Source organism: Phaethon aethereus, assembly GCF_964289735.1.
Source record: "Phaethon aethereus genome assembly, chromosome: 2".
Classification (NCBI taxonomy): Eukaryota; Metazoa; Chordata; class Aves; order Phaethontiformes; family Phaethontidae; genus Phaethon; species Phaethon aethereus.
The window spans coordinates 140,409,274-140,422,156 of record NC_138582.1 but is presented as its reverse complement, the minus strand read 5'-3'; positions in this window follow the sequence as shown (position 1 = coordinate 140,422,156).

The window sequence follows — 12,883 nt, the reverse complement described above, 5'->3', positions numbered from 1 at the left end:
TAACTTTCTCCCGCCACAGTTTACAACATTTTTGTGTTTGTTTACTGCTTGCTACATTTCTCTCCATTTTACATCATACTTTGTGCCCCTTTCATGCTGCATTACCCTAGATTTCCTTTCTATTTATATGCTACCCTTTGCAATTTCCTGAACTCCTCTGCCTTCTGTTCTCCAGCCACCCTACACTGAGGGCGTATTTGATCTTTGGTTTTGACTTTCCTGTCAGTATGATCTAAAATTTGCTCTTAAAGTTCAAAGGTCACATGTGCCAGTCTTGGTGATGTAGCCTACAGCCTGTTTTAAGAGTTCTATGATCCTATAATATTTTGAGCTGTGAGGGACCCATAAGGATCATTGAGTCATAAAGGTTTTTGTCTGGATGGCAAACACAAAGTTTTGATGTTGAAAGAATAAATCAGAAATTAATATGAACCCCTAAATATGGATGTTGACATTGGCAACAATACCCCTATGGGTTATGTTGTTTGTTCTTAGCACAAGGAAATCTGTAACCTGAAAATAACTTTGTGGGGAAAATAGGTACTTGACATGGCTTTACATGTGCTAATTTTACAAATTTGTCCCTTGCAAGAAAAAATATGACCTGTACTACATTATGTTTACATCCTGTGGGGTAAATGGTAAGGAAAAACTTTCTTCCTCCCTTTGTATATCCTCATAATCTAACTTCAATGGTGAAATGCATTTGGTGATTAAGAAGGTTTCCCTTGCACAATCACGTGAAATTAGAATTAAAAAAAAAGTTTGAATAACATACAAGATACCTATTCAGCTTTGCTATATATTATTTCCTCCAGTGATTTTAAATAGCAGATTCTTGTCTAATGAATATGAGATACATATGAATTTTTGTAAGTGGATGTTTTTACCGATGAGATACATAGTAATATTTGTATGCATAAAACTTCATCTTGCTTGGAGGAAGGTAAGGTAGGGTAGATAGATGGACCCAGGATTTTATCAGAAAACTGTGGGATATGTGTTTTATACTGTCCTTATGAGTGTGTATTTTGGAAAATGTTTTGTGTTTGGCAGGTTTTTTTATTGTTGTGGCATACATCCACCAACCTTTGGTTTGTCAAGACAATTTATACAGTTTAAAAAATCCTCACCTTCTGCTATAAATGGAGCTTCATGAAACTTATTGTAAAATTCAAGCTGGGATCATTGAAATCTGAGACAGACCATTGTTGTGATGCACTGAGTGCGAGTCAGGGCCTCAGATGTTCACACCATATAAACCTTACCTGAAACAGAAAAATCAGAAATGACCTCTTACAGTTTCTCTTTTTCTTCCTTATCCTCTAAGGACTTGGCACAGAATCTTGTCTCTTTCACACTGAATTTGCTAAGTAGTCACTGCACCCTTGTTAAAAGATGAATGCAGCACAAAGTGGCAGGCATAAAACCAGTTCTGCACACACCTTGCAGCCTGTCAAGAAACAATGTCATGTTTTAACTAATAACTAGTCCTAGAATTTTTGACATGAGCCCAAGCGAATACCTTCTCTTTACCCTGGCTTTGCTGCTCTCTTCTTGGGATCAAACTTGGCACTGTCTAGGCACTTGGTCCAAGGCATCCCAAAGGTATTTATTCAGCAAACTCCCAGTCACCTCAACACTGTCACCATAAGGTGTGGATTTTTTTCTCTCTCCCTGTGGAAAAACCTATGCATAAAATGAGTTTTTGCAGGTGAAATAAAACTATCTGTGTTCATTGCTGGAGCTTGTCTAAACTTACCTCTTAAGGACAACACACCTGGCATTCATGGTTGTAAGAGGAAATTCCTTAAACTAGCTTTCACTTCCTACTGTGTCACGCATAGCTAAGTGAAAGCAAACAAAAAATGGATCAATTTTAAGAAAATGAGATCAGTTCTTTTGAAATAAGGACACCTTAGGATAAATAGTTGTTTCTTTGTTTTTTCTTTAGACACCTATAAGAAGAAAGAAGGATAAAGAAGAATCCTTATACAAATATGGTCCCAGTTCACCTGTCTCTCCCAAAACAAAAGAAAAATCAATTTCAGAACACGTTTGAAAGGAGGATTTTCTTTGGTTTTCTTTCACTAGGCAGTAAGTTTAAGTATTTGTTTACCTTAAAAAGTAAATTAAAAAGTCACACAAAATACTACACAATCCTGCTTATTCAGTGCACTAGGAGACAGCAACATATAGCACCTAGAAAAGTGTTAAGGCTGTTTATTTCTCTATTCTGTACAAAGTATTCTAAAAGGTAGGCTTCAATGAGAGCAGGGCTCTAGCAAAAAAAAAAATCTGAGCAGGTGAATTATTATTCTGGCATATGTGAAATATTACTCAGAAAACCAAACCATCATCTTATATGGTGAATTTCTGTAGGAAGAATTCAAAATATGTATGGGAGTGATGCAAGTGTGAGAGTGTATATTTTTATATATACCATCTGTCTCTCTCTCCTTAACCATCCATTTATCCACATGAACACTTGCATGCATGTATTTCCAAATATACTGATGACCAAGCATTGAACTTCAGCGTGCATCTGTGTGAAATCAGTCATCATGTGAATTTATATCAGTACAAGCAATATCTGAGTATAGAAGAGCTAGGGCCTCATTTCTAGAGGTACTTTTCTGTGGTGATAAACAGTTGTAAACGTATCGCACAACACCAACCCTTTTCACTCCAGAGATCAGCCTTGCTTTTAGGTAAACTGCAACCTCATCTACTCCACACTGCTGGCAGCTGCCCAACCCATACCCTGTGGGACAGAGGGCTTGATGGAAGGGGGAATCATGCTGAGCTGATGGCCAGCTTTGTGAGCCCTCTTCTGCTTAATCATAGCATCATTTAGAATGCAAAAGACCCTTAAGATAGAGCTGATATCCTCCCTATTCAGATCTTAGGAGTAGAATTTTCTCATTATGCTTAACAGTTAAAATCAACTGACAAGCAGAAGGTATGGAATGGCTAAACAGGGACGGCTTCAATTTTCAAGCACAGTTATTTTAAGAATCTAGTAAATGAACAAGACCAAGTGTACAGGGAATTTCAGAAGAAAGAAGACATCGTTGTTCTTATTGTGGTTACACTATGTATTTGATTATGTGTTCTGTGATTATGTATTTATGCTGCTTTGGTCACATTATGTTTTAAAATATCTGTCAAAAACACCTCTAGCTCGATGCAAGGCCTCCATTCTGAAAGTATTTGTGGAAAATGCAAATATACTAAAATGTTGCACCTTTGTTTATAATGCTTAGGTATCATAAGTACTCTGCTATGGCAATATTCCATACATGTATATTTATACAACCTAGAAATTACACAAAGCTTCCAGAACTTTATCCCCCATACAAATAATATCCAGCTGGTTTTTTTGAAAAGCAGACATTTTGGTGCTGTCATAGTAATACCAAGATAAACCACTTCACATCCCTTACTACTTCTGGAAATCTTGCTGTTACTTTGCAAGTTCTTTTATAAGTGAGATATATACATTTGTTTTTCTAGAGACCAAAGGTTTAATTTTTTTCTCTCTTTCAAAGTGATCCAAGCAAGAGATTGGTTTGTACCTTCCCTTTACCTGTGCCGTTTCAAGGGCCAATGTCCCTCACATTCACACTGGAACTGTGTGACGGTTACAGCAAATAGTTCCATGGAAAAACAATACTAAGAAAATAGTGAAAGAATTCTTGTAATTAAGTTTAGTAGCTAAAAGTGTAAAATGCATGACCTGTGTGGCTAGCTGGCTCTGTTCAGATTAATATCTAATTGCTGTTCAGGTCCTTAATGCCACAACAGACTCTTTTTCACCCTATACTAATAGGAACAGTAAGACACACTTCTGCTTACTACCTAGTTAGAGTTTAATTCCTTGATGGAGAATACACAATGGAATTATTTTTCTGCATTTTGCTGATGCTCCTGAACTATGCTCCAGTGGTTTAATATGGTCGGATCCCTACAAGGGACTCATAGCTTCCCATTCATTTCTTTTACTCTGAAGAGAAAGCAAAAGACAACTGATCTGTGTAAACTTCTCTTTCCTTTCTCCATATAATTGTGTATTCTTATCTATGTAAAGATGGATTTGAGAATTGTCTCTGAATAGAAACATAATCCCCAAATCCTAAACCAGAGCTTTGTGGATGTTTGCTCTGTTTATGCAGAACTGCACTGAATTTCAGCAATTCCTTAGAGTATCAATATTTGAGGTGAAGAAAGCTCAAAGGCCTGCAGTCTCCTCTCGTTCTTGGCACTTCTTTCTTTGCAGTGCCTTTTAGGGGAAAAACCAGGCTCCTTGCTCCCTGTAATTGCTTAGAGGCAGTTTGTCATTCCCCATAGCTAGCACTTGATGGTAATGGGCTTTTTCTGTGTGTGTATGTCCTCCAAATCTCTTTTTTCTGTTTATCTTTTTTTCTTTCTTTCTTTTTTTGGACCTGTGATCTTGCGATGTTTTTTACAAGCCTTGTATTATCATGTCCCAGAATCTCAAAAATGTATTGTTTATCTTCGTATACTCAGAAGTAATGTTCTTTGTTGCCAAGCCAGGAATCATAAATAGAAACCAGCCAATGCTTCTCAGTCTCTTGAGATTCAATCATAACATTGTCTACTTCCTCTGCAGTACTCTGCTGAATGAAGTCAGTCAGTTCTGCATATTGGATGCATGTAGTAGTCATGGAGTATTGAGTTAAGGAACTTAAAGGAGTTTGGCACTCTCTGAATAGATGCTGGTACACACACTTGCTATGTGTTAAAGCACTTTAAAGTTCAAAAGGTTTGATGATCCCTAAAAGAATGAGTGTATAGTCTGAATCAAGCAGTCCTGTCTTAGTCCTTTCCTAGATATTCCATATAGGTAATGCAATCTAGTGAAAAATTGTATTCTTATATTGTTCCTTAGGAGAAGAGCACACCCGGAGTTATCTGGTTGGCTAGTCGAGCTGTAGTGGTCAATCAATATCTACCCAGACAGTATTGAATACTTTTTTATTTAGATGAAAACTTCCATAAAGCCATTAGACTGTTAAAGCTATGAAGCCTGCAGACAAACCCAACTCTTCTGATTGCGTTTGAATTAACTTCCCCCAGAAGTTCATTTTTCTTAATTTCACCATTCCTGCATGTGTGAAATTGATGCAATTTATAGAGTTCATGATAGGGGAGATACTTGAAATTCAGCAGAGCATGACTGTAGTATATGAGTTTATAAACAGATGTTACAGCTATCTGTCTTTGTTTCAAAGGATCAAAACAAAAAATAACTTTCAAATCACTTCACTTAGGGAGAGTCTACCTAATGAAAAGAAGAGTATGTGTATTTTGTATGTGGATGTGTCCTTAAATTTTCTGAGATACAACACTATAAAAGAAATATGCCTTACTACAGTGTCTTAATGACTGTGCAGTGGTCTTGTACACCACCTCATGTTTGCAATGTTAAAATGAACTTCTGCAGGAACATAGAAATGATGAGATCTCACCAAAATTATTTGAAAAACAGTACTATAATGTGCCAAAACCAATATTGTAAAGTCTGAAAAGTTGTAACATTTTTTCATTTCATTACAAAAGCATGGAATATCAAAAGTCCTGTCTGCACAGAAACTTTGCAGAACTACTAGAGGTGTAAATAAATGTAAATCCCTCTTTAAAAAAAAAATAAAATCAAACAGCACTTTAGGTTGGAATTTAAAAAATTGAAGTTTTGACATGAGTAGTGTTTATAACAAAACATGCAAATTTGAAGCTAAATTGTGCTAATGGGGAAATCTTTGGGGGATTTTTACAGTCTTAATTAACTATTTTAATGTCAGATTAGCACCCTGGCTCAATCACTGTGTTTTCAAAGGAGAGGGTATCAAATCCACGTATTTTATTCTGTTCTTCCTTATTCATCTCATCTTCTTTACCTTTTTTATGAGTGTAAAACAGTTAAAAAAAAAAAAAGTGAAGTTACCATTTTTATTCAAGCGAGCAGTTATAACTCTGAATGTATGAAAGAATGAGGGAGAACCTGGCTCAGCTTTGAAAAGGAATAGTAAAAGTGTTAGTGTTAATGCATTAATTCATAGGAGAAACAGCTGCATAAAATACAGTGCTCACTACAGTATTCTGCCGTAAAGCTCAAGTAACATTGACTCCAACAAGGGACTTGTGTCTTGCCAGAATTTCCTTATATTTCCTTATAGCATTGCAAATGCTAAGGTTTCTTTCTACTTCAGAAATGTTATTTTTTATTCCTATGACCAGAAAAAAAAAATAGTTTATAAAGGCTAGTACCATTTCTTTCAGATGACTTGCTTCATGTGACTATGGCCATTTCCAGGGATACTTTTAACCTAGATATAATACAAACTGATGCTTTGTGCCTCAAGTAAAAGCTTGCGGTCTGCATTTATTTCTTCTGCCAGCGGGAAACCCAGACTTTCTCAGTGGATTGTCATAAATGCAGTCTAAACTGCTCTAATGCTTAATCCAAAGAATACCTGGACATTTTCCATCATTACAAACAGCACTGATGGCCATAATTAGAGCAGTGCAGTTCCCACATTTAAAGCATTTTTGGCATTTTCTACTGTAAGAAGCTCTTTTATTCAATTAAAACATGAACAGACTTGAGGTTTAAAATATGCTTTGCTGCTTTTCTATTTCAGAAATAAAATTGTTCATTAACTTTCATTTGCTAGCAGACTTTTGGTCAATATTCTTTTAAAGAACAGGTTAGTTGTGAAATTGTGTTACTTTGTTTTGAAGGAGGGACTCGAATTTCAGTTTTAGTTTGTCAGAATTTTGATTATACAGATCACAAAGTAGGTTGTATTGTCTTAAAAAATCAAGCTATAGATATGTTAAAGTGGGATTCCTGAACTATCCAAAGTACTAATGGTTTTTCACTCAGTTGCCAATAAGAAAATTTGTTGTTGTTGTTGTTAGTTTTATGAGTATAATATCCTTTTACATTCCTCGTGAAGTAATCGCCTCGTAACAACAGAAGAGTTTTAACTGAAATTAGTAGCTCTGACTTCATAAGAGTGTTTGAATTGTGGGCTAGAAACCAAGCTTGCAAAACCAAGTGTAAACAAAATATTGGCTAGCTGCCCAGATAAACACAATTCACCCATACAATAAACGAGGCAGACCCCCGAAATAACTTGTGGTCACATAAATAAAACTCCTTTTTTTGGATACAGAGAAGATTTTTTTTTTTTTTAATTGATTACCAGCATTTACTGTTTAAATGTTTGATGTTTCAAATCTAATTTAATGTAATAACATTTGGCTTTGTGTTTTATATAATTTGTACATTATATATCGTAGTGAATAGTACAGAATTATATTTCTATAACAAATATGATTTCATATTTTATTATTCCTGCAGTAAATGTTGCCCATGATCATTGTATCTCAGAGCCATATGGAAGTAATTAGTGTTTTACCAAAGCAAGTTTACAACTTTTCTTTGGATTTTGTGAGTTTAAAAACAAAAGTGGTAGTAGTTATGCTAGAATTTTATATAATTTAGTCTGTCTGGGAACACAATGTACTGCTCTTTCAAAAAACATGCTTTCAAAACCTTGTGTTTCAGAATTTGGGAAAAAGAAGCAGCTCCTGTCATTCTGTCTCAACTTCTATAGGAAAAAGGTAGTTGGAAGAATTTGAAGAAATTAACTGTAAGGGAAGCATTTGGTTTAGGACCTGCTGTGATTAGAACTGATCTTCTTTAGGCCCTCTCTGTGATCAATGAAGTGGTAGAAGATTTCTCACTTGCTTTAAACTACCACTTGATAAAACTTGTGTGTGTTTGCCAGCTTTTCTATCTTCAATTTAAAACAGCACTAATGAATCACAAGTTTATTTAAAGATCTTATAAAACACAGAGCAGTGCTTTTTCTATTCTGCATCTTTGAGTCAAACTAACTGCAAATAAATGTACTTGGTTTTGACACCTAAAGTAATGAAGGGACATTTTCTGCTCCTGGGATGTCTCACACTGGTGTTTCTGTTGCTGTCAGACTACAAGTTCAAAAAACTTAAAAATTACAGATTCATAATCCCATTCTTAGGAGTATCATCTTAGAGATGTACTTTGTTTCTTCTAGAAAAAACACACGTGGAGCACGACCTACTCATTCTTAGTGAGGGCATCCCAGCTAACGGTACAGTCACTTGATCTGTGTGCCTCTTATCCCACTCTAACAGAGCCTAATGGCTCTGGAGACAGGCCAGTCTCTTTGCCATAGGAAGGTTTTTCAGAAGGACCAAAATATTCACTCCAGCCACACCTATGTTTTAGGAGCCTTGATGTTTTGCAGAACTCATATCCTCTGGGTTAGGCAGTCGGGTTCACAGGAGACTAGTGAGTGAGGAGGCTGAAGAGCTAGTCTATAGAAAGGACTGAGGAAGGGTAGACCCCCATTTCTTTGAGAAGCTTGGAAGGCGCTTGTGTACTGTTTTAGAACATGGTGAAAAACTCAAGCTGTGTAGTTTGACTTGAGCGCTCTCAGTCCTTCTTTGATAATCACTGTAAGAGCAGCGTGAACTAGAGCTGAGTAGCCACTGTACTGACTTAGAGGAGCGAGAGCTTCGCTGTATTTTTTTACTTCAGGTGTTTCATTCTGGCTGTGGGTGGAATGAAGGTTTTCCGTATACAGTCTGAGTGAACTTAGTATTATCTAAACTCATTGGTCAAAAGAAGGACACATATAGATAATGCCTGTTGGGTGAGAGATCATTGGATTTGTAGGTTGAATTGTGCCCGCACATGCCATCGTATTCAGCAGATACCATTTAGACACTACTGCTTCGTGCTGTCAGGTGTTGTTGACTGTGTGCACTCGCTACAGAAGAAACTGGGGAGTCTTTGGTGCTAAGGGAGGCAAAAGAAAAGTAGGTTGGAAAAGATACAGGTGGGAATTTTGAGAAAGGAAAGATGCAAAACATGTAGAAGATTGGTTTTGTGTTAAGTATGGTTCATTTTCTAAAAGAAACATACAGTTGTACACTGGTGCGTTTGTGTATTGGGTTTACTTCACTTGTTTTAAAGACAGAGTTGGGCTGCAGAGCTGGAATCTGAGGCCAGTAATCTGCTTGGTATTCAGTAGGTTGCCCAGATCTTCCAGGCAGCAGTGAACTGTAGATCCAGAGTTGCACTTGTCTGAAAGCAAAGAAAAAAAGAATTCTGGCACAAAACTCCACCTACAGTCATTAGAAGTGTGGCCTCTGAATCCCACTGGGAATATCAGGATTTGGTGTTCCTTTGTCTCTGTGTTGGTCTAAACAAGAATTTTGGTTTGGGCTCCTCTGATTACTGCTTTAATAGAAACACAATCAAATAAGAGCATCGAGTAACTGATATCACTTCTGGTTTTATTTAATTTCTGCTAAGTATTCTTCTTCGTTATCTAGATTTCTCTCTCCACTAGAAAACCCTAAAATTAAAAAACCTCAAAGCATTCACAATCAGATGATTAAGGTTCAGTCTGCCTTTCGATATTTTTCTTACAATATCAAAGCTTAGAGTTATTTGTTCTTCAGACTGTTAAGTAACTGTTCTTGAACATATTCCAGATCTGAAGGGCTATTCTTAGGAATGTGTTCAATATTTACTTGAATAAAAAGATCTTAACCTTGTCTCTTTTCTTTGGAAGGAGGATATGAAAAAGCATTTTTAAAAATAAGTCACTATCATATACTGCAAAAACTTGTTACATAAACTGATTTGGCCAGGTAAGCCAAATGATCTCTTGGAGAGAAGAGAGAGTCTGAAATAATTTGTTTGATCTTTGTTTTCATATTCAAAAGGCGGGTCACAGAACATGAGGGGAATGTCAATTTCTGTTGTTTAATATAAATTCTCAAACTTGGCTTTCAGCATAAGTCAGAGCTGGAAAAGGAGCAAATGACCTGATTTCAGAGGTAAACACATGTCCGCACTTGCTCAGGTACTTCAGATGGAATTGAGACTGCATATCTAACTGGTAACTTGAGATCAGGATCCATTTAAAATGAAACATTTACCCTTGGGTGTTAGAAATGCATCTTTGCTGGAGGGAACACCACTATAAAGTCTAGAATAAATTAATAATCTTTCTTTTCCCTTCAGTGTTTGTCAGCTTTCTGTCTGAGTGTACTAATATGAGTGAAGGAATGGGTTCTCTTGTGCAGTATAAGCGTCCTCCAAGGTAATAATTTTTTGCACACAGATAGTGAGAAACTGTCTGTTCCCCAAAGAGAGACATAGACAAAGCAAATGTTTTCTATGTAAAGGTTTGTGAATTGTGAAATAAAGCAATTCTGTGTCACCTCTGAAAATAACAGCTAAATGTAATCTGTTTTACTCAGTGCTGCAATTTTTCAATCAAAAGACCATGACAGAAGTAGACTTGGCATCCACTTGAATTCCAGTCCAGTAAAAATCATATTTGAATAAAATCTCCTACATTATATAAAATTTCACACAGTGCCAATTCTTTCAGTGCCTAGATACCGTCATATAATAGATGACAGCATGTAATATATAATCTCCATTATCCGTGAGCTGCTTAAATGAAGAATAGATTGTTTAAAAGTGCAGAAAAAACCAAGCTGGCTCCAGGCAGAAACAGGTTAAATTTAGGTAGGCTTATTAATTTAGGCATAGTCCTTCATAAAAATGACTGTATTGTTTCCAGGACCAGCAAATCCAAAAGCAGCTTATGTGGTATTGTGCAGCACAAAGCTGAAGCTTGGTTAAGCCCTATTAGGTCTAAGTTAGCAGCTTGAGCATTTCCGAACCCTGCAACCATGGTTAGAAATGCTGTGGAGGGTGTTGGGACACCCCTGTGTCACTCCATGTGAAGACTGTTTGGATTTAGCATGGACTTATCAGTATGCCCTAATTATCATTACATTACCTTTTGGTACTCACAGCCATCAGGAGACTATATTAGTTTGGGTATAGGAAACTGGACCCAGGAGTCTGAGGCTGCACCTGAGCTAAGAAGCCCACCTCAAACCAAGAATACAGAGAAACAGGAAACAAAGACCTCCATAGGAATCTGAGAGCAGCCATTAGCTCACCTAGATAGTAAGCCTAAACTAACATATATCAGTGAATGACCACATGGGGATCCTCTGTAACACGCTTTCCCATTATTTCTGTTGTACTTGTATTACTGGGGTTATTCCATTTTCCAGCATAACCCAACAAACCATTCATCCATATGTGGGAGAGCTGATTCTATTTTATACCCTAATTGGCACCTTGCTATTCAAGAAGAACTGCAGTGATATCAGTGGAATTCCACTGGCATGAACTAATAAACCGGTGTTACTATTTAAATAAAAAGAAGCAAATTGTCAAGCTTGATCTGAATATCCCTGCTGCCTATGCCTCCACCCCTTGCAAAAAAAAAAACAACCCCACATCTGGATCTTACATGAATGAAGTCATCTTAGAATGTTGTTACAGCTAGAAAACAAGCAAAGAAACAAAATACTACAGCCCCTGCCATTTCCAGTAAGAAGTCTTCTCAAACATCTCTGTAATGTTTCTGTGAAGCCCTATCTTCTGTGAAGTTTATCTAACATGTAATCACAGTTCGATGGATGCACTGATGTTTTCTTTATAATAATTTTCTAAAATATAGACACGGGACTGAGTATGAACAAGTGAAGTTTGGATTTTTTTTTTCTTGCTGCTGATCAACATAGACTAGGGAAAAATATAGGGCAAGCTCTTATATGCTATCCCTTAGATAAAACAGGTATTTACTGACGTTGGCTTTAATAGTTTACATGATCCAGCAATATACGTAACTTTTTGGGTCCTGCCATGCTAAAGTATGATCTTGATTCTAAACATAAATTAATAAAAATTGATCAGAAAATTTACAAAAAGCCCTTTGATAGCATACCTTGTCATAAAGTTGTGGAGCCTTCAGGATTCAGCAATAAGCAAAGCTCATCAGTCCTTAGTATATAAGCCCTAACCCCCACTACAGCCGAATGATACTGCCTGATGCAGAGCCACCTGGTTATGCCTCCTGACAGTAACTCTTACTCTGTCTGCCCTTAACACCCTGCTATTCACAGCTAAGTGAGGAGCTAAAGGGCAGCAAGGGAGGGCTTTCTCGCTATTCTGACAGCTAAACATCACATGAATAAAGTGCAAATAAAAGCAAGCTTCCTTTCTGCTTATTCACTTCTGTGTAATGGCTTGGTTTGTGGTATGTCTATGGCCTTAGCCAAGAACTGAGCTCACTTAGTGTGAAAACCTGGTTGGGATTGTATTTTCTAGGTTATTTTGTGAAAAAATCTGCTTAATTACATTTTAAAAAATGAGAAATCAAGTACATCTTCTAATTTACTGTCAGAAGTCCTGAAACCACATCGGAGTGAAAATGCTTTAATTAAGAAGGGAAAAGCAAGCAAGATTTTGAATAATTGCACAATATTGATTGTAAGTATATGCACTGCAAGGTCAGCAGTGCATTAACACTTGGTAATGACTGCTGTATCCTGGGGTTGTTGCAGAATTCTTTTGCAGTTGTTTATGTCAGGTCTGCTTAGTTTTGCCAAAGGCTAGTAAACAGAGGAGCATAATTAGGGCTTCCGCAAATGAAGTCTTATTAATACCAGGATGGGAATATAGAGAAGTAAAGAATAATCGTATTGTTGCTTAGCTTTTCTCTGGACTGTCTCTCCAGTCAATTTCTAACCAATACCATAGGTATCTCAGTAGTTACGTAGCTCAATAATATTATATAGGAATATAGAAATGAACATGCTGGGATCATACTGTTGGCAGCCTGATGATTGTAAAGATCGATATAAGTGTTGTTATGTAGATTTCACAAATGCGTGCATAAGGACTCAGAAAAGTCAACCTCCA